This window comes from Phascolarctos cinereus, unplaced genomic scaffold (genome assembly GCF_003287225.1).
Source record: "Phascolarctos cinereus isolate Bilbo 61053 unplaced genomic scaffold, phaCin_HiC Scaffold_4;HRSCAF=312, whole genome shotgun sequence".
NCBI lineage: Eukaryota > Metazoa > Chordata > Mammalia > Diprotodontia > Phascolarctidae > Phascolarctos > Phascolarctos cinereus.
This window is the reverse complement of record NW_027555847.1, coordinates 568,119,246-568,142,650: the sequence shown is the minus strand read 5'-3', so window position 1 is coordinate 568,142,650 and position 23,405 is coordinate 568,119,246. Positions and strand designations below refer to the sequence as shown.

The 23,405-nt window shown below is 40.2% G+C and overlaps 1 protein-coding gene across 1 annotated transcript in view; it reads left to right on the top strand.

Annotated features, from left to right (window-relative positions):
* Window positions 1-8,218: 8,218 nt before the first annotated feature.
* RREB1 (ras responsive element binding protein 1) overlaps window positions 8,219-23,405 on the top strand; it is a 146,269-nt gene continuing 131,082 nt past the window's right edge. The window contains 1 exon segment of the mRNA XM_021009852.2: window positions 8,219-9,336. The gene's annotated coding sequence lies outside the window, so the exon portion shown is untranslated.

Here is a 23,405-nt window from a genome sequence, read left to right as displayed (position 1 = left end):
CATCTTCCATAGCCTTTGTCTTTTTACATAAGCTATCCCTGGTGTCTGGAATATACTTCCCTTCAAATTAACTTCATACTCTTGACTCATTATTTGATTTATTGATATTATGATATGATTTATTGATAAGCTTGATTTCCACAACTTTATAGGACTTCCATCTTTACCCACTATCCTCACTTCAGTGATTTTTAGGCTCAAGCATACCTTAGAATCATTGAAACTTACATCTTAGATTCATCATGAACCTGAGAAACCATCCAGTCTTCATTTGAAGACCTTCAACGATGGTGAAGTCAAGTCATTCAAGAAACATTTGTTAAGTGACTATTGCGTGAAAGACATTGCACTAAGCACTGGGGATACAAGCGAAAGGCAAAAACACAATCCCTGACCTCAAGGAGCTTGCAATTTAGTGGGGAAGGAGACAACGCGGGAAAGGCTATGTACAAACGTGGTATATACAGGATAAATTGGAGGTAATCTCAAAAGAATACTGACAGTAAAGAGGAATTGGAGTCACAGTCAGAAAGCTTTACCACATACTACATAGGTGGCCTTGGGTGAGTTATGTCAACTTTCTAAATTCTAATTTTGTTATCTGTAAATGAAGAAAGTATTTATTAAACCTTTAAGCACTATAATAATAGCTAACATTTACATAGTGCTTACTGTGCTAAAACAATTTGTACAAAACATTATCTCATTGGATTCTCACAACAACCCTGGGAGATAGGCATCATTATTATCCCCGTTTAAGTTTGAGGAAACTGAGGCAAACAGTGATAAGTGGGTAGAAAGTATCTGAGGCCCAATGTGAACCCAGGTCTTCTTGATTACAGGTCCAGTGCTCTATCTACTTCACTCAACTACCTAATATAATTATGAGTTAGCATCCCTCTTCCATATGACAACCCTTTTGAATATTTGAGGACAGTTATGTTGCTCTTAAATCTTCTCTTCCTGGACCAAATATCCCTAGTTGCTTCAAGGGAAGAGTATGATGATCATCCTAATACTACAGCCAATTAAATGCTACCCTTCTTTATTAGACTGTAAACGTCAAGAGGGCAAGGATTTGTATCTCCTTGTGGTGCTCTGAACAAAGCAGTTACTTTAAAATCCTTGTTGAATTAACTGAGTGAATGATTTTGTCACCTCAGAAGCCTAGTTGTCCACTTGCTTACTAATTACTTCAAGGCTTAGTGCTTTCATTAGGGCAGGTTTTCTTTCCATCAACAGAGTAGAAACCCATCAAAGATCTGGTAGATGATCTTTGAATATTGCTCTGGCCACAATTTTTATCATCTTGCAGCCATCCTTGCATTGAGCTTCTCCAAACTGAGCTAGCCTGGTCCTTGGTTGACAAATGCCAGGCCCATTCTTAAAGGTTTTTGAGCCAGAGTTTGACCTCCAATGGGATAGCCCTTTGAGAATGCAGGGTCCTCCTCATGCAGAGAGGTAGGACTTTAGTGCTGACTTCAGCCCCCACCTGGAGCAAGTTACAGACTGGTCATGATAATTCTGGCTGTAGTATGTCTAAGGCACAATAGAACAGAATCATCTCTATTCTTATTTTGGATGCTGTCTCTGGTAAGGCTCAGCCTAAGATGTCATTAGCCATTTTGGATACCTCGTCCTACTATTATCTAATAATAGATAGATTTGTTTAGATTTGTTTCCACTTGGCTTCCTTTATCCTCTACTTACACAATTTATTTTTTTAACTCAATAGTAAGACTTCACATTTATGCTACTAAATGTCATCTGATTAGATTTGGCACATTATGCTAACCTCTTGAAGTCTCTTTTGACTTGATTTTTGATTCTGATTTAACAATTTATTAGTCATCAGCTTTTTGTCAAAAACACAAATTTTATTTTCTCCTTAAGCTCTAAATTCCCCCAAATCTACTCTATCCCTTCTCACTTTTAGAGGATAAGCTTCTTAATTTATTAAGAGCAAGGCAGCCAGGCATGGTGGTGCAAACCTGGAGACCCTATTACTGGGTAAGCTGAGGCTCAGGCTGGTAGATTGATGGAGTTCTGGAGTTCTGAATTGCAGTGGGGTTAAAGCTGATCAGGTATTCATATTGAGTCTCGAACTAATAAGGAAGACACTCTCCTAACCACTTCCCCACCCCAAACCCCCTCAGTGGAGGACCATCAGGCTGGCTAGGGAGGGGTGAATTGTCCCAGGTTGGAAAAGTAGAGCAGGTCAAAACTTCAGTGGTGATACGTATTGGGATTGGCCCTGTGAGTCACTGCTGTACTTCTAGCTTGGGGGAAATAGGGATACTCAGTCTAAAAAACAAAACAAAACAAGGCAGTTTTGCTTAAGTTTCTTCATCTTCCTAGTTTTCCGTCTTAAAATGTCTTTATCTTAGGGGCAGCTAGGTGGCACAGTGAATAGAGTTCTGGCCTTGGAGTCAGGAGGACCTGAGTTCAAATCACTTAACACTTACTAGCTGTGTGACCCTGGGCAAGTCACTTAAACCTGATTATCCACCAAAAAAAAAAGGCAAAAAAATAAAATGTCTCTGTCTTCACCCATTTTTCTTTCTTTTCTCTTGTCTAAGAAAGTGTTGTTTTTTATGACCCCGTGGACCAAGTGTCAATGGGGTTTTCTTGGCAAAGATACTTGGAGTAATTTGCCATTTCCCTCTCCAGTTTCAAGCAGTCAGAGGTTAAGTTTGCCTAGAGTCACTCTGAGGTAGTGTCTGAGGTCAAATTTGAACACTGGTCTTTCTGAATCTAGGCCCAGTGTTCTATCCACTGCGCCACTTAGCTGCCCATCCAAGAGTAAAGCCTCTTTGCTGGGGCTAGGGAAGGTGTTCCAAGTCTCGCATCCCTTGTTCGCTTGCCCCTTTCCCTCTGTTATAAACATGTTTATGTCATTCTCCCTCAGCCTTGCTACTCATCAAGGTATCACTCTATGTGCCCTTTCCTTCACTGCCAGACCTCTTGAAAGAATAGTCTCTATTTCCTTAACTACTTTTAACTATCCAATTCTTAAACATCTTATAATATGGCTTCTGTCCCCTCTATCTCTAGCACTCAAATAAAACTATGCTCTCGAATGTCACCTGATAATTTCCCAATTCTTTTCTCATCCTTTTTGTTGTAGCGTGATACTACTAGAACTACCTATTACCTCATCCTTCAAAATTCTCTCCTCCTTAGTTTCAATTCAGTTCAATCTGATAAAACATTTAGTAAGTGTCTAGCTATCTGTATCCCTAGGTGAGCATCATCGCCTTAGCAAAGGCAAAACATACTCACTCAGTTCCTTCCTTCCTGTTCCATCCCTGCTGTTGTTTGGTGATACTCCTCTAGCCTGGTCCTTTCTCTAAAAAGTCATACTCCATGAAACATAATTCAGTAAACATATAATCACCTACTGTGTACAACGCACTGTGTCACAAGCCAGGGAGTCACAGAAAAAAACAACACTTTGCCCTCAAGGGGTTTACATTCCACTAAACATTTGTTCCTTTTCATGCCACCTTCACTGCAGCCATTCAAGTTCAGGCCCTAATAATTTCACACTTACACTTTGGTAATCTTAACTGTAATCAAGTCTACTTGCCTCCCATTCACCCCATACACCAGTCCCAAATTATTATTCCTAAAGCTCAGCTCTAATCATGTCACTCCCCAGCTTTAAAAAAACAAAAAAAAAGTGAGTTGGGCTGTAAGACTACAGCAGTCACTCTCTGCTTTAAATCCATGCAGTATTCCTTCGACTCCTGCCTAGTCACACAGTTATACTGTTGAAGGCAGGATGTGAACTCATGCCTTACAACTTGAGGTGTCTTCTAAAACGTCTAGCCTAGCCCTTCCATCTTAAAGATGAACTGAATCCCAGAGAGGTAAACTGACTTAGCAATAGCCGTATGTGTAGAAAACGACAGAACCGAGATTTCAGCTTATCTTCTGATTCTAAATCCATGGTCTTCTCATGACTCTTAAAAACAGTTTGCTGAATGAATAATGAATGTGGTTTTTTTCAGAAACAGTCTTATTTAGAAGTACAACTTCAAGCCATCTACCACTCAGCTGCCAACATGATTTTCTTAAACTGTCTGACTAGTTAACCACTCCCCTTTACCCTGTCTCCCTCAACAAATTCTAGTGGCTTCTTATTACCTCCAGGGTTGACTATAAAATTAGATTGGGCGTTTAAAGCCATTTACATCCTAGCCTCTTCCTACCTTTCTATTCTTCATACATATTACTTCCACTTCCTAGCTTCACCAGCTTCCTTCAAAACTAAGCTCAAATCCCACGTTCTAAAGGCTTTCCCCAACCTCTCTCCCCCTTCTCCACCCAGTTTCTTTCTTCTAAGTTTATCATTCATTTACACTCTATAGATCTTGTATATACATAGTTATTTGCATATTGTTTCCTCCCTTAGAGTGGGAGTTCCTTGAGAATAGGGACCATGTTTTTTGCCTTTCTTTGAATCTCCATTGCCTAATACACAGTAAATACTTACTAAATGCTTGTTGACTCGATGACTGATAACTAATTTTATATGCAACTAAATTGTCTAGTTAATAAAAATTATGTCCAATTATGTTAGGAGCCTAATAAATAGTGACTTTTTTTTTTACTTAGTGTATTTTAAGGTTCTAAAGTCACCTCTAACATGGCTATTGCAGGAATTTGTTTTGCTTAACTATGCATATTTGTTACAAGGGTTTTGTTTTTCTTTTTCCAATTGGGGGAGAGTTAGAAGAAGAAAAAAAAATAGATTTTTGCTAATTGAAAAAAACAACAACTTTTAAACCACAAAAAATAAAGTCACCTCTGTGATTACTTGCTGCCCTCATTTTTCACAAATTGCTTACAGAGGTTTAGGGGACACTGCAGAAGAAATGACCAACAGCTCTATAAAGAAGGACCATTTCAAGAGGAAACAGACAAGACTAGGCCCAGAAGGAACTAGAGTAACTTCCCACACTCCCTGTCATTGTAGCTAGCCAGGGTACATTATGGTGAAGAGCTGGGGCTCCTATAGAAGCACATTTGGAAGTAACCTGGCTTCTCACTGAAGTTGAAACAGGAGCCTTCTGAGAGCACCAGATATCACATGGGGCTTTCCTGATGGGGTGGGGAGTAAATGGATGACATAGCACCATTCAGTGCCATCTAAGGTTGGTGACATAAAGGCTAGCCTGCATTAATCATTATCTATGGTCTTTTACTACATTACAGGAGGGTTGAGATGGGCCAGAAGGCAGCACAATTCCATTCAGTAAACATTTATCAAAGCAAAGCACCATGCTACGTAGGGGCTGGGAATTTAAGGACCAAAGCAAAAAAAGTCTCTACCTTTAGGTAACTTATACTCTGGTATAATATATGGAGATATAATATGTAGCCAGATAAATCAATACTACATAATTTGAGGAGAGAAAAAGAGCCCTAATGGCTGGGGCAGCATGGTACACTGGAAAGAACACTAGCTTTAAAGTCAGAGGGTATGGGTTCAAATAGCATTTCTGACACTTGTGTGTGTGACCTTGGGCAAGTCATTCTTCTTCTGTGGGTCTTGTTCTGTCCTGCATAAAATGAGAGAGGTTGTACCAGAGGGACTTTGAGGTCTATTGCAGCTGTAGATCAATGGGGGAACCAGGAAAGGCTTCTTGTAGGTGATAGCACCTAACCTGAAACCTTTGAAGGAAGCTAGAGAATCAATTAAGAGGCAGAGGTGAGGCAGGGAATGAATTCCAGGCACAGAGACAGGAGACGGAATATCAGGTTCAGGGAATAGCTAGTAGTCCAGTTTGGCTGGAACATAGAGTGCACAAAGGAGACTAAGATGAAAAGACTGGAAAGGTAGTTGGGAGCCAGATTGTGAAAGGCTTTAAATGCCAGATTGAGGAGTTTCATCTTTGTAACAAGGCCATTGTTACATCCTAAAACCCGAAGAGAATAGATTCAAGATTTTTGAGTTGGGAAGTGACATAGTGAGATCAGTGATTGAGAAATATTAATAAATAATTAATAGTTGAGGTGAGAGCTGATGAGAGGCTAAAAACAAATGTAGTAGCCATGTGAACGGAATAAATAAGGTAATGGTAGCAAGAGAGGTTGTTGAGGTAGAATTGTCCAGATTTGCTATTCATTAGATATGGGAAGGAAGAAGAGTTAAGAGAAGTAGAAGAATCAGGGATGAATTGAGGCTGTGAAACTGAATGATTAGAAGGATGGTAGTACCCTTAATAGAAACATGGAATTTTAGGAGACAAGTGGACTTAGGAGAAAAAATACTACCCTTCATTTTGAACATTTTTGTTTGTTTTTGGTGAGGCAAACAGGGTTAAGTGACTTGCCCAGGGTCACACAGCTGGTATCAAATGTTTGAGATTGGATTTGAACTCAGGTCCTCTTGACTCCAGGATGCTCTGTCCACTGCACCACCTAGCTGCCCTCATTTTGAATATTTTGCATCTGAGTAGCCTACAAGATATTCAGTGATGTCCAGTAGGCAGCTAACAATGTGAGACAGAGTTCAGAAGGGAGATTAGTTGTATATAATATATAGGTTTAAGAATTATCTGTATAGTGAAGATTACTAAGTATGTGAATTTATGAGATCACCAAGAGAGACTATATAGAGATAGGCAGGAACCTAGTATTCAGCCCAGGAGGATGTATCTCCTTCTCATCCCCCCCATTAGTGGGAGGAAGATAAATTTTGATCCAGCAAAGGAAGACTGAGGAATGGTTAAAGAAGAATCAGAAGGAGAGAGAATATGGTGGGAGGTGATGGTTAACAGCATCACCAGTTGCACACAGTTCAAGCTATTAGCTATTAAGGAGAGTAAGGACTGAGAAAATACCATCAGAGATCATTGTTAATCTTGGAGAGAGCAGTTTCAGTCAAGTGTTGGGAGTATGAAGTCAAGATTTGCAAGGGCTTGAGAAGAAAGTAATTAGGGGAGAAAATGGAGGGGATGAATGTAGATGTTTTTCTCCTCAGGGATATCTTTGCAAAAGGGAGGTCTAAAACATGCTTAGAGGGATTTTAACTCTGGTTTGTGCTCCCCAGCCATCTACTCCAGTCTGAATATTATTTTCCTGTGCTGTGAGCTGACAGGAAGTGTCAAGTTAAAAGAGAGTCAGACAGTACCCCCACAAAGCAAATTCATCTGGGAACTTCCTCCCACTTTGAGGTGTGGTGGGAGGGCCTACTGGAGGTGAATTAACTTGAAGTAGGGGTGGAGTGGTGCTAATATTCCTTCATCTCCTGTTCCATCACCTGCTAACTCTTCCTGGATTAAGATGGTGAGCAGGATGTCTGAAGAAGGAACTGCTAGAGGGTTGGGGCTGATGGCTGGGAATTTATGAAAACACTCAGTTGCCCAAGATGAGACAGCAAATGAGATAACACATAAAAGCGCTTTGCAGACCTTCAGGTGCTCTGTAAATGTTAGCTATTATTAAGGAGGAAGCAATGGCAGCAGGTGGCATGAGAAGATTCAATAGACAGCTAACTTTCTCTGGATGCTTCCAAAGTGTTATTTCTTCCAGAAAAGCACCAGAAATAAGAAGCATCCCTAAGCCCTCTTCCCCTTTCACCCAGTTAAAAATAAACCAAAGGTTGAAATAGCGTGAAAGATGGGGAAAAAACACAGAAGCTCCATGATTCCTAGGGGCTTGGAAAGCAAAAGCCACTCGCGTGCCTGCAGTGGCCGCAGAGAAGGTCGTAGAGTTTGCAAGGAGGGAAGCTGATTTGGATCAACTTCAGCTGCTGCTGCTGCTACTACTCCCTTCCCTAACAGCAAGGCAGCCCCTCCCCCCCTCCAGGCAGCACCAAACTAACCAACCTACCCCTCGCACCTTCCAGGAGTGCAAAGACAAAGCTGGGGTGTGTGCGTGTGTGTGTGTGTGTGTGTGTGTGTGTGTGTTGTGGGGGGAATGTGTGTGAGTAGGGAGAACACGGGAAAAATCTGCCCAAAAGATGATGGTTGTTTTTGTAAAGTACTAGTTGGGGAGAGGTAGAAAGTAGTGGCACATCAGAACAGGAGGGTAGCCCAGCTGAAGGATACCCGAAGTGGAGAGAGGACAACCTTTAGCAGTAATAGAGTAGCAGCGGCAGAGGCAGAGGCAGCGGCAGCGGCAACAGCAGCAGCAGCAGCAGCAGCAGCAGCTCAGTAACACGTCCCCAGGAGACTAGCAGGAGCAACACGTGATGTGTCTACTTATCAGGGTGAGAGAGGGAGAGTCACTGAGTGAGAGAGGGAGAGAGTGAGGGCAAGGAAGAGGGAGGGGAGAGGAAGGGGTAGAGGGATCGACCCCTAAAAACGACTTTAGGACGAGGTCGGGTTGTCTCCAATGCTTTGCCCATCTTCCTCCTTCTGGGAGAAGAGGAAGAAGGGAAGTTATTGTGGAGTTGATGAACTTTGCACATCCAGAAACGCCATTTTGATTCCTTTTCCGGAACAACTTTGCATCTCTCCTTTTTTTTCCTCTCTCTCTCTCTCTCTTTCTCGCTCTCTCTCGCTAAAGCCCATCAGTCACCATTAAATCATGTCTCGGCGCAAACAGCTCTGCCCAGTAGAGTCGCTAACCGTGAGTACAAGAATGTGGTTCTGTCTAAGCTTTTAACTCAGTTGCAAAGATGTGTCTGCTGCCTGAGTGAGAGCGCTCCTGTGGAGAATTTGGGGGATAAGTGGCTTGTAGTTTTAAAAAGTTGATTAGTGACTTTCAATACTCTGCCTTCACCTTTAACCAAAAACTGCGCGCTGTGCGTTCTTCCCCCTAAAGTTTGGTTGGCAGTGGTGATGATGAGTTTGTGCAGCCTTTTTCCCTTCTGCTCCTCCTCCTCCTCCCCCCTCCCCTTCCTTTGCTCCTTTTCCCTTCCCTGTTGCTGACTCCACCAACCAGCTCCCTGAGAGCAGCAGCAGCAGCAGCAGCACCAGCACCACCACTACCACCACCACCCACACCACCACCACCACCACCACCACCACTACCAGCAGCGTTTTGCCTGCAGGACCTGATGCTCATCCATATTAAACCGTCTGAGCTCAGGAATCCGGCCAGATCATCTCCTCCTTCTCCTGCTGCAAAGTTTATTTTTAACCAGCAACCACCAGAACTTGGATGGTACGCGGACTGCCAGCAAGAAACATCTTTTAAACGCAACTCTCCATCTTCCGCCCACCCTCCTCCAACTTTTTTTTCTTTCCTGAAAGGGGAGGGGAAACTTTTTTCCCTTCCCTCCCCCCTTTACATTTTTGAAAGTCATTTTTGAGAGCTTTTTTTTCTTTTAATTTTTTTTTTTAATGTTCGAAAAGTTGAGATGAAGACGCCTGCTCTAAGGTACTGAGGGCTTTGGGCTCGGTCTGACTTGTGCCCTTTTCGGTGTTTCTCGGGTCGGTGGAAGCATCCGTCTCTGCCTTTCACATTCGTACTTTGATCTCTGTCTATGTGTGTCTCTGTCTCTCCCTCCCCCGCCTCTCCGAAGTGTGTGTGTGGGGGGTGTGCTCGTACGCCAACTCCCCCCCCCCGCCTCCTTCTTCAAGTCTCTAGCGATCTTTTCCTTGTTTTAAAAGTTTAACAGTCCCGAGCCGTACGACTTGGAACACGGAGTTGGTTGGGTTGGGGGGGAGGGGGGAATCCAGTTTATTCAAGGAGTACTTTTAAAGAAACTTATTTTCCATTTGCGGGGTGCCTAAGGGAAGCGTTTGCATTCGGAGCCCATCTCTGAGTGTGAGTAGTGAGTGTGTAACATACATTACGGGGAGGAAGAACCACACCACGCACACGCACACACGCAACATCACGAGTACAGGAAGACGCCGGAGGAGCATCTGAAACCGGGAGACTTGTTGAGATAGATGATCCTGGCTCGGGGGGTGGGGGGGGAAGAGGAGGAGGAGGGAGGAGGGGAGGACTCGTAGAACTTTTGCCCTGCTGCCGCTGGACCAGCCGGGAAACGTGGGCTCCTCATCTCACCTTCCTCCTCGCATCCATTACTTACTCTACGTTGCCCAGTCGGGAGTTCGCGTTCAGGGGGAGGGCGATGGATGGCGGGGGTGGATGGAGGGGGGCGAGGAGGAGGAGGTGAGCCGGGGGAGGGCTATTGCTAATTAAACGTGGCAAGATGCCTTTTGATCTCCGCATCCACCCCGCCACAACCACGAAAGTTTTCCTGGCGTTTTCTCGTCTGTCTTCCTCTCCCCCACCCCGTCCGCCTCGCCCTCTCTTCCCCCCCTCACCTCTCCCCCACCCCCACCCCTTGGTCTCTTAGGAAACTGCGACCTTAATGGTTGCTAAGAAGCGGGGGAGGTCCTTCCCGTCCCCAGGCCACCCCCCCACCCCACCCCTCCCTCTCTCCCTCCCTCCCTGTGGATCAGCACTTTTTTCCCCCTTTGGATGGGGTCGCGAAGAGGATGTAGTTCCTCCGTCAGTCGGCCCGGGAACGCTCGCCCTGCCCTGCCCTGCCTGGCTCGGCGGTGAGTACCAGCGGCCCTAGCCTGTGCCCTCGGCGCGGCCAACTTCTTTCGGGTGTGTGTTACTTTTTTTGGCCATGGAGAGCTGGGGGTGGGGTGGGAATGCGGCACCGCTCCGATCTTCCAGGGATGCAGCGCCGGACTCTCGGGACTAGCCCATTTTGTTGTCAGGCAGAGCCACGGAGGTGGTGGACTCGGTGATGTCCAGTTGGTGGTCGGAAAACTTTTTTTTTTGTGCCCTCAGGAAAGTTGTGTGAGTGTGTGTTTGTGTAGAAGCAAGGAGGATTCCACTTTGTTTGCTCTAAGTGGACCTAACTGGTGGACCGGGATCCTCTGAGTCCTTTGGTTGCTGTTGGCGTAGACCAGGGTTGGGTTCTGCAATGCATCCTTGATGGGTTATAAAAAGAGGAGGAGAGAATTTCTCCTTGCTCAGCAGATTTGTCCTCCCTTGCTCTTACTGGTTAGGAGATAGAACGTGAGCCCAGATCCGGACGAGCAGTTCACATTCCATTACGAAATTCTACACGGCTTCAGAGGCAGCAGCAGCAGCAGCACACAACTCATGCACTTTTAGAGAGTTTGGGGAAGGGCAGGGGGAAGGATGAAGAAGAGGAAGAGTATGTATCTTTTAAAAAGCAGGCTGAAAACTTTTCTCATCCGTGGAAAGATGATCCTTCATCTTTGCTTTAGAGTTTAAAGTTTCAACCATCTCAGAAAGTAATGGAAATAAAGTTTCTTTCTTGGATGGGTGATGCTGGAAATAGCAAGGATGAGAGCCTTGAAATGATGTCAGCAAATACTTAGGTGTATAACAGTATTTTTCAGGTTTGCCCTTTAGATATATGCAGTTGCTGTTCAGGAATTTATCCTGAAATTGTTGCAACTAATGTTTTAATGAGAGATGGAAAAGAGAGAGGAGGGAACTACTTTCATGAAATATTTTTCTTTTCAGGGACCTTCAAAGGCATCCTCTAGATGTGATTACTAAAAAAAAAAAAGTAAGTCAAAGACATAATTTGATAAGGTTCTGAAGTTACAGGTCTTGACTAAAAGCTATGGTTTTAGAATACTTAGTTCCTGCTATTCCTTGGAGACTCCCACAGAGGTTTTGGTTGAATGATTTTAAAGGATGCTTAAAGTAATTCATGCTCAAGTGAGCCATGATAATTTTAGAGTTTTTAGTTTTTCAACTTTTTATGACTATGCACAAAGTCCTAAAATCCAGTCTTTTAACATAAATTAGTTTTTAATTGATAACAGAATGGATCGACATCAATTCTTTAATCAAATGGATATTCACAACTTTTCTGTTAAGGTTTATTGAAGCTCACAAGTAGTCATCTTACCTGCTACAGTTTAGATCCCATTTTGGTGTTTCACTTAAAAAAAAATTGGAATGCCATCACTTAATCCATTTAAAAGCAGTTAATGCTTTCTGTTTCTTAGCTTAAGGATAACCCACCCTCTTATTTATTTTCTTCAGTTTCCACACCTCATCTTGGGTTATTTAGAAAACTTAAATCAGCCAGATCTTCTCCAATCATTGAAAAGATAGAGATACTCTTCTTGTTTCTTAAAGTTTTGTTGTCTATGAAAAGGAATTTTTTTTTGCATTTTTTCTTTTTAAGAGGTAAGTTAATGGGAGGTGCTTCTGGTGTTTACTATATGAAAATATAAATGACATCTTACTACATTGTTTTAGATTTTTTTTAACATAACTTTTTTCTCATCAGAACTTTAGAATGGAAGTTGTTTGACAGACAAGTTTGTGTACTGTGTGGTGGAGTGTGCGAATTTGACTCAGCTGGTCCAGGTGGTGCATCCATTCCTAAAATTTTGTACCATCGAGCAAGTGACCTTTTCTTTGACTCATCTTTATTTTGGATTTTAAGGTCACACTGAAACCTAATCTTTAAATGTCTATATCCAGTCCAGTTATAGTTCCAAGACAAACCCCATGTCATATACCTTTTTTCCCCTATTGGCTGTGATGGTATGTGAATCACCATTTTAGAAGTACTTTTTAAAAGATTTTCAATAACGGGATATCCTAGTTAACAAAGTTTTTTCATCTTCTCAGTTTTGTTTTTGAGGGACTCAGGATGACCCTGTTGGTAATATAAATTTAAGGCTTGAGAATTTTTGTAAAGCCCTAAAAGACAGAGAAATGTGTGTAAATGTGGGCTATTATTTTCATTATCATACAGAGTGGTTAAAACTTGGTCACTGGAGACTCAGAGGTGAACCCTTTGATGGTTGTATTCATTATCCTTTTAAAAAGTAGGTGGTGCTTAGAAGGTCATAGGATAAGTGTTGCTAAGCAGCTAAACAGAAGGATGCTAAAATTAACCCAGCATTTTTGTCAGAGCATTCCCTCTTTTAATAATATTTATTACATTTAATTTCTGCGCTCAATTTAATTTTTGAAATAAAGGGGGAAAGACCATTCATTTTTTGCAGTCATTACATGAAAATAGCCTTTTCCCTTTTCTAAGTACCTAATTGTTGTTTATTGCTCTGTGACCATGAGAGAGGTGTCAGATGGCAGTCTCTTCAGACAGACTCCTTGAATAGAGAGAGATATTACCAAAGTGTTGGGTTCATGTGTGTAATAGCATCCTATTTCATATAGGAGTAAATTATTTTATTTAGGATTTTCCCAAAAGCCATAAAGTGATGTTTTAATAAACAAAAGATAAGGTTTACATTCAAATGGAAAAAATGCAATATAGTATCAATATGCACACTGTCTCTGCTGACAATTTCCCCTTTAACTGTGATAATCTATTCATTCTCTAAGATTAGGTCTAGAGAATGGTTTTCCCTGTCTCCTCCTTCCACCCTTCTTCACCCCTACCAATCTCTCACTGTATTCAGAGCAAAGGTTCGTAGGTAACTTTTCACATCTAATTTTTTGAAGAGCAGTTATAGTAGCCTAAATATACCTTTCAAATAAGAACTTGGATCTTGGGGGGAGGGGGAGAAATTTGGCAAGGATTTCTGCCAAAGATTAAATTCCACTTAAAATGACGTTGGTGAATGAAATGTGAAATCTAATAGAAGCTAGAATTGATAGCTAGCATCATTTCTTGGTTGAAAGGTAAGCCTGCATCATTGAGTGATGAAGTTGCTTAAAATGTAAACTTTTCTTAATAGAACAAGCTCTTTGTGCATATCAGGTGAAATTCATTGACAGTTTTGATTTCTAGATGTAGGTAAGAATTGAATTATTTGGATTTTAGAGTCTTGTGTCTTAATTCTGAAGAAACTAGATTTGTTTTCACACCTACAGAAATTTCTCGTTGTGGAGAAATCTCCCACAAATCAAAGGGAACAGTTTCTGAAGAACAGAAAACAGGATTTAGCTTTCAGAAGTTAAACACTTCTGTTAGTTTCCCTCCACTTCCCCCCCACTATAAGAGGAAAATTTTCTGGCTCTGTTTTCATAACTGCTGTAGGTATAGTGAATCAAGTTCAGTTACCTAGGCTAGGATACCAAGACCAGCTTGAGAGCTGTACCTACCCTGCCCTCAAGGAGCTCCTATTCTGAGAATTTCTGGTGGGATTGTTTTTCTTTTATATTTGCAACCCGATAGATGCTAGTTAAAGACAATTGAGTTCATCTGTCTCATTTTAGGTTACCTTTGGCATGTAACTATTTATCTTCCAGTCACTCACCCTTGGGAGTTTACACTTAACTTGTACACAGTCTTTGTGAGTTCTTGTGTTGGTCCTAGAGACTGAGATGGAGAGAGAAAATATTATCTGTTCCCTTTGGCAACCTTGGGAGCATTTTGGTGAATCTTGTTTTTGATGCTACTTCTCTATGCTGGGTAATCAATCAAGGTGGTTCCCAGTGAATAGGTGCTTCAGACAAAAGAAGTAGGAATTGGGTGGAGACTGTTTGTTCTGTGTGATTCAAACAAGTAATGCTATGAGAATTTGAAGGCCTAGAGACTTGGGTAGCTGAATATTTCTGGAAGGATTCACCTGCAGACTACAAGGGTGGGTGGTACCAGATAGGGGTGGAGAAAGCAGATTGAAACACCCCCCACAGGCATTGTCAGACTTTTGCGCATCCTAGAGAAAAAAGTCACAGGAGGGGTAACCAGATAAAGCTCTTATTGAGGGCTGTGTATTTATGTTTTCATCCTAGTTTGTTTAGTATTCCATGACTTTTTACAATGGAATAGAAAAGCTGTTAAATGGATTCCTTTTTAATTTGATCACTCACTAGTATGTACTGGGAAGATTCAGTAAAGTGATTCTGTCATGTGTTTTAATAGTTCCTTTACATTTTGATGAGCCCTTTTAACACATACTCTGATATATTCTCACAACTACTCTGAGGTAGCACCTCCAGCATTTTGCAAGTGTGTCCAAGGTCAATCAGAACCAGGGTTCTTGAGCTCTGGCCCAGTTTTAACCTTGGTCTGAGTACTGCAGACTGTACACAGACTTTTCAGAAAGTCAGTTTTGATATTAGTATACTCAGCCTAGGGATTAAAACTTTTCTGGTGCCTTAAGGTTCTTTTGAAAGTCTTTCTATAGTTGTATTAGTTGTAGGCCATTTTTTAAAAACTTGAGCCTTCCCCATCACTTTTTTACTGATGATTATAAAGCATAACAGCACTTAGTTTCCTGTTTCATAAAATTGTAAGTATAAAATAGTATATGTGAAAGTATTTTAAAGAGCTACCGTTCTTTGATATCTATATCAAGATTATAAATAGGGTGTGTGTGTGTGTGTGTGTGTGTGTGTGTGTGTGTGTTGTGTGTGTGTTCCCATTCAGGAGGCTTTTTAGCTATCCATTTGTCTATTTCCTTAAGCAGAAGCTGCCCCTAGTGTTTTCTGGTCCAAATTGGGGGAACTCCAATATTCCTCATTAATTGAATGCTGGAGCACAAACATAATTTTGGCAGGCAGTTGCTAATGAGAGAGTCACTTAGGTATTTTATTTTGAGAAAACGGGGAGTCGGAGAGTGTCTAACCCAACGTTCCAAAAGGTCCACAGGTGAGCTTTTTTTTTTTAACTTAGATGTTAATAGTGTGTTTAGCATCTCACTTCATTGTTTTGCATGTAATATATTTAGAAGCCTGCAAGTTTTAGGGTATAGTAAGGATAAACAACTTTTTTAAGCCCTTGAGTGACACCATTGTTCCCAGGAGTCACTGAGAGACCTAAGAAAAAGGAGAAAAAAGAGGAGGAAGATGAGAAGGAAGTAGATGTGAGGGGAGGGTGTAAATAAGTAACATTTACATGTTTTATTATCACTTGAGCCTCACTAAGTTTAAGAGAAGTAGGCAGCTAGGTGGCGCAGTGGATAGAACACTGGACCTGGAGTCTTAAAGATGAGTTCAAATACAGCTAAAGATGATAGCTGTGTGACAGCAGGCAACTCACAACCTCTGTTTTCCTCCCTTTCCTCATCTGTAAAATGGGAATAATAACACTTCCAGGGTTGTGGGATCAGATGTGATACCATATGTAAAGCACTTATTCTGGCACGTAGTAGATGCTATGTGAACATAGCTATTAATATTACTGAAGGTTGTTACCTCCATTTTACAGATGAAGAAGCTCAAGCTCACCCATGTTCCCACACTTAATGTGTCAAGAGGTGTCATTTGAACCCCAGCTTTTGTCTTCAAATCCATCCTACCACTCTATGGAGATGGGTACCTGGTGGAAAGAAGCAGTCAATCTCCACCTGTAACTGGTGACATGCCACTTGCCACAGGCCTTGTGTGTGGAAATGTGTTTTTTTTTTTTACTGATCTGCCACCTTGACTCTTAAGAGTTACTTAAAAAAATAATAATAGGAACAGCAATTTATTTTAGTAAGCCAGACTAGAAGAAGCAGCTTTTTCATATTTATTTGAATCAGTGGTAGACAAATTTAAAGCTGTCCCTTTAACCAATCTGAGAATCTCATGATGACTGCTACACTTGATCTGTAAAATCTAGAATAATATAACATTCTAAGACAGGAATTAGTAGAGTGCTTGAAGAAGCTACGGGTTGTGTGTGAAAGATAGTAATGTGGCTCAGAAGTCATCGTCTGGATTTAAACATTAGGAGGCTATATATCTGTCTAGGTGTTGCTAAAATAGTTTTGTTGGATTAGGGACTGGACCTATGATTTCATTTATAGAAAATTATAGAAAGGTTAAAATAAGAGTTTTATTAGATTTTTTTTTAATTAAAAAGGAAAATTTTACACTGTGTCTAATTACCTTGAGAGTTGTCACACTATGGTCTTTCCTAATTAGAGCCATGTTTCATTGCTCTCTGTTTGAAGTTTACATAAATTGGGAGAGATGGGCAGGCCGATCAAAGGCAGTGCATTTCATAGCTTCCAGTGTGTGTGCCCATTTGCTTGCTTACAGTTTTATTTCGTTAGTGGTAGGAGTTAATAGGAGTCTTGACCTGCACACAATTTGACTTCTTTCTGCTTAGTTCACTGTATGGGTTTTTAAAAAAATTCAACAAAACTATTGGCATAGCTTATTTTACTCATTTTATAATCTAAGTCTTAGGATGTAGATAATTTTTATAAATTGAGTTATCTTAAGAATCCAGGTAGTATCTCTTGAATACAATTGTTTCAAATTAAACTTTTTTGTTCAGGTTTTTTATGTCAGTTTCTTAAGTTTGGATCAATTAGAAAAAGGAAAAGTTTAGTTTAAAGTGGCAGTGGATAGTTAGACATATATAATAGTCATGTATGGTAAGTAGTACGAAATAACTTTTCATATACTGCTTGAATTGTAAGGAACTGTAGAGATAAATTTGAGGATATGTTGCTAACATTAACTGATTTTATTCATTATTCAGCCATTAACTATAGGTTGGGCTCAGCAGTATGCAACTAGCTACAATTTCGTTGAAAAGTAATTTTCTGGTATAGAAAACTTAACTGCTTCAGGAAAACTACATCAATTTTGTACTGATGTGGAAAAGGGATTTTTAAACAAGTCATTCTTCTGGCCTTGGGGTGGGGGTGGGAATTTGGCTGCATAAATAATGCCCATGGTTTATGGATATGATTAGATTTCAGGGTAAATATACTCAGCCGTGTTTAAGAGTTGTAATAACTCATTTGTAAATGGCACCAGCAACCCTTTAATAGAGGTAGTGGAAGTATTATTCTTTCCTGGATAAGAAAACTGAGGCACTGAATGGTAAAGCAACTTTTCTCAGCTCATAATATTAAATTTTTCAAAATAGTATCTTGTCAGTCAAAATCAACTTACTAATTACTGACTGTACCAAGGACTGAGGATATAAAGAAAGACAATAGCAAACCCTTTTTCAAAAGCTCCTGTTTTTATGTACTCCTTACTACATCAGCAGTGTCTTTTTAACATTACGTACTGCCTGCTAAGGGAACCCCTCAGACAGGTTTTCTGGTTTGAGATTTCATTAAAACTAATTTGACAATCTTTTTTCTTCCAATTTTGTAAACTATGCACAAGTTAAGGGAAGCTTCAAACATATGCTTCTGATTTCATTTATATTCAAGTCATCAAAAAGATGATTTTGAGAATCATTTGATATTCAAAAAGCTTTTTTAGGGATTTTATAATTCCATTCTCTTTGTAATGGAAAATTAACCATTATCCATTCTCCTTAATTATGAAAAATTACCTAACAACTCAAACATTGACATGAAGTTATAGGTTCAGTAACCGTAATTTGTTCTTGAATTCGGGCAGCCTCCCCCAGTTCTTGGTTCTCATTATTATCACTCAGTGATTACCCACAGGCACTGTAGTATAGAGTATACAGTCCTTTCTAGGATCTTACATATTTCGTGTGTTAGAACTGTTTTTATCACTTTGATTGACTTTAACTTAAGGTTTTGAAAATTAGTCCTTATGATCACTTTTGATCATAAACCTAAGGTTGAATGTAGCATGAATATAATTCATTTATGGGAGGAGAAATGAAGTATTTGTTACCTGTAGATAGAAAATAAGTTGTACAGATAACCATATAAGATTATTTTGAAAATAATTTTCAGGTGAAGCATAAAACCAGTTTTAGCAAGTTAGGGGCTTAATCAGCATTCAGGAAGCTGAGCTGCTGGCTTGCAAGTGATTGTGTTTCAAAGCAGTTATGAAACAGAAGGTTAAGGTAATTTTCTACATAATTGATATGCAAGTGTTTTGGCCAAATTATCTTGAAAATTTGTGTGTGTGTGTATACACACACACACACACACACACACACACACTCCATAATTACCCCAATTGAAAATAGCCCTACTCTTGAACCTTCGTATCAAGAATTCTGGCATTCCAAACAAATCATAGCTGTATCAGCTGGAAAGGACTATAGATTTCCTCTAGTTCAACCTTCTCATTTGACAGGTGAGGAAACTGAAGCTCAGAGAGGTTAAGGTCATAAAAAGCTTTTGGGTGGCAGAAATGAAATGAAATTTCATTTGGCCAATTCAGTGGACCCCCAAATTCCAGTCCTCTTTCAATTATACTAGATTCTTTCTATATCTTTCTCCAGTTTCCCCCCATTTCCATCACTGTGAGGCGAGGAGGTATAACCAATAGTCAGCTTTTGTGCTCCCTTGATTAACCTTGTGACGTCCAGAGGAAGGAAGGCTCTTTAGTTCTTATGGAAGGACACTGACGAGTCCCATAGATGGGCAAGCAGAAGTATAAGTTTGTGATGCCCACATTGACAAGATCACAGATCCTTTTGATATTGAAGAGCTTGCTATATTTGTGACAAGTCTATCTTCGTTAGAGTGTCAGATATAATTCTCATATTTGCATAGTGCTTTATGGTTTACAAAGTACTTTCCTCAAACTAACCCTGTGGAGTAGGTGGTTATAAGTATTATCCCCAGTTTACAGATAAGTAAATAATCCCAAAGTCACACTACACGCAATCAGAGTTAGAAAAGGAGCCCAAGCCCTCTGACCAAGCAAAGTGCAATTTTCACTACACCCAGTGGTGAATCCACCTCCCTCTCATAAAATAAAACTTCTTGAGGGTAGAGACTTTGGATTTTTTTTCCTTTTGTAGTAACCCTAGCACTTAGCCCAGTGCTTAGGGCACAGGAGAGGCTTAATAAAAGCTTATTCTTCTGTGCGATGGGTAGCTTAGCTTCACGGATGATGATTGCTGTGTAAATCCAAGTAGTATGATAGCATCTTAAAAGACAGAACATTGGTGCAAAGATACTCCTTTAGAAATTGTCTGGTGAAGTGTAATGTTGGGATGTGGATAGAGAGTACAGGACTTCAGGTCTGGAAGACCTAGACTTAGGCTTGAATTCTGTTTTAGACACTAGCGGGTGTGACCCTAGGTGAGTCACTTAACCTTTCTGTGCCTCAGTTTTCTCATCTGTAAAATAAAGGGGTTAAACCTGAAGACCTCTAAAGCCCTTTCCAGTTCAAGTCTATGATCCTATGATCTATGCTATCCTCAGCCTTTTACCCTGGTGAATTATGTTTTAATGTATTTGGTTTTCATTTGGAAAGCATGAAATTTTCTGAATTCTCTACGTTGTTTGCAGTTAATTGGTGATACAAGACAAAGTAAAATAGTTCAGTCACCCCTGTGAATCTGAGCAATTACTTCTATTAAATGTAAGGAAACCATTAGGTGGCCTCAGGAAGAAGTTTTAGTGATGCCTCCTGACCTGGTTTGGGTAATATTGGTTCTGAGACTTGTATGACTCACCTTAATCTCAGCCGAGCTTGAAGCATGCCCAGATGAGTGATCTATGCTATATGGGATCAGCTGACTCAGGTAAATCTCATCTTTCATTTGGACCTCAGATAGTGTTGAGTTTTGTCCAAGTTGGGGAGAAAGCAATTAGCTCCATTTCCATATAAAAACCATTTTTATGTAGATAGAAAACTTGGATCATGAATTACCCAAGAAAGTATAAGTTAGAACTTCCAGTATTAAATTGTATTTAGTTTGAGTACCTTTGTGGTGAGCCAAATCAAGAAACTTGGGCAAAACCATTTACTCATTTCAACCCTGTTCTTCTCTTCCCCACCCCTATGTAGCTCAAGAAGATTGGCGCTATGAAAAGAGACTTCTTTGAACAGATTTTTAGGTAATTAAGCACTCCCCCTCATTAAATATTGAAGTGCTTACGCTGGTGTTCAAGATATCCTAGAATGTTCTTATTTAACATTCCAACAAACAAATACACTAGTTCTCACCTGACTTGACATTCTGGAATTCTTTTTAAGGGGTGGGGGGGAAGATCTGGTTTGGGACCCTGTGAGATAAAGTGCCAGGAAAAACCATGTCATATGAATTATGACCTATAACATGGATCCTGATACTGGTGTTAGAGCTGATGTTTTATGTACTTTGTAATGACTTCTCAAAAAACAGTACTCTGTACTTCAGACACATCCTTAGCTTATCAGTGCTGGATAGTGATACTAAAAACTTTGCTGGTTAATTTTAAAAATTTCTCAAAGTGTATTATTTTCCACTGACTTTTATTAGTTTTTTAAAATATATTAAAGTGGATATGAGCCGGTGTGGTATAGAGCTCTGGTCTCTGACCAGAGTTCAAAGTCTGCCATTGACTGATCCTGGCTATGTGACTTTGGACAAGTCACTTAACATTTCATTGCCCTGTGCAGCTCTCTTAAGACTATAAGGTACTCTTCAGTATTGGCAGAGGAAGTTAAGAAAAGTATGAGCCTGTCCAAATTTCAAGTATTGACCGCTCAGGGTTGTTGTTTATTGTTTTGTGTTGTGTTTTGTTTTTAACGTTCTTGTTTGTTTTTTGGTATGATGGTGTCCTTTACTTGCTTCTGGAACAAGTACTGAATTTGGAGTCATAGGGCCATAGGGCTCATAGACAGAAAGGGAAGGAGGATCCTTAGAGGAAGAGGACATCTGGTCCAACTCCCTCTTTTTACAGTTAGGGAATCTGAGGCCCAAGAAAATTAAATTGCTTGTTACACAGGCAGTAACTCCAGCCTGCCATTGACCAGCCATATGACCTAGGGCAAATCACTTTGACTATGGCAGAGTTGAATTAGATGATCTCCAAAACCCTTTTCAGGTCCAGTGACTTGGCTAAATTCTATACGAAGTACCTAAAACAGGCCTGTGGTATATATTGTTGAAGCTTAAAAATACAGAAGAATTCAAAATAGAAGTTATGAAGTAAAACCAATAAAATGGTGATAATAAAGAGTTGAGCCAAGTTTCAAAAGAGTATGGTGATAGTACAGCTGAAAGAAAGGTCAAAGATTGCTTGCTTAAGGTAAGTTGTCCTTTTCCCCAAAAGTCCTTCCCAAATTGCTAAAAAGTGTGGTATTGTGACACATGCTGTTGAAACTGCTTTACTCTTAGAAAATGGATGCTCTGCTGGAGATTAAATGTGCTAACATGTTTGATCTTGTTGCTGTAATAAGCACTGAGAACAGGAATGGGTCACTCCCCCTCCCACATCCCCCCCCAAGATCTCTGTGTAGATTTGAATGAAGATGTGTGACAGATCTGTTCCTCAGTTAACTCTCTGTTTTGAAAAATTGGCAAATTGTGTACTTTTTTAAAAACAAAAAGTGGGGGTGGTATGTGCTGTACTAGGAATTGGTCAAATTACTAATGGTTAGAAAGTAATTCTAAAGGGGGCATAGATCTCATTTCTATTACTGTTAGCTTTACAGTAAATAAGATCCTGGAAGTGATAACACCTCAGCCTTCAGGAGGTACATTGTGGTTAGTGGAATGCCTAGAGACTGGACTTCAAGATTACAGGCATACTTGCCCCTCCCCCTTTTTGTTTAATAGACCAAACTGTGGTGTCTATACGTTCTGTACTCTTGGAAGAAAACATTACATAAATTTCCTTCTCACTCATACTGGTGTTTTGTTTCTCCTTTTTTCATGATAAATTTCCCCCTCCTACTTTTTTTGGCTAAAATTTTATGCCAACACCTGATATGGATAATAAGGTTGCAACTAGGCAGTTTGAAGAGACAAGAAAATAAAGTGTTAATATCTAAGACTGGTGGTTGAGGTCCGTGTGCCTGAGTCTAGTTCCATTACCAAATCCCAAATACAGAAGAAATGCAAACATGGCAAGTTATCTACAATTTGAGGATGTTTGTAGCAATCCCTGTGCACAGTGTGATATGGTTTAAGAATTTTTTTTATTGATATCTTTTGTTTTTAGAAAATCAGCTACATATGTCAAAATTTTTCCATTCTTCTCTTTCCCTGAGAGCCATCCCTTTAAAAAAGTAATTTTAAAGAGTGAGAAACATTTTTTGTATTGAAAAAGTCTTAACATCATATGTAGTGTTTCACATCCGTTGTTCCTGTAGACCCTGTAGAAGGACAGGGAGGTACCTCTTCTCATAGTTTTTCTTTAGGGCCAAGTTTGGCCTTTATAATTTCTGAAGCACTTAGTTTTGGTTATTTTATTGGGTTTTTTCCATTCATATTATTGTGTGGTGATTGCATATTGTTTTCCTGATTCAGCTTATTTTACTTTGCAACAGTTCATAGGAATCTTCCTTCCTTCTCTGTATTCATCATACTCATTCTTTTTTTTTTTTTGTGAGGCAATTGGGGTTAAGTGACTTGCCCAGAGTCACGCAGCTAGAGAGTGTTATGTGTCTGAGGCTGGGTTTGAACTCAGGTCCTCCTAACTCAAGGGCTGGTGTTCTATTCACTGTGCCACCTAGCAGCCTCTCATTATTTCTTATAGCATAGGAATGTTCCACTGTATTTTTGTACCACAATTTTTTAGCTGTTCTCCAATTGACTGGTATCTACTTTGTTTCCAGTTTTTTGCTGTCACAGAAAGCAGTTATAAACATTTTAGTGTATATGGGACCTTTCTTTTTGTTATTGACTTTTTTGGGGGTGAGGAAACAGGGTAATATGACTAGCACCGAGATCTCTGGATCAGAGGGTGTGA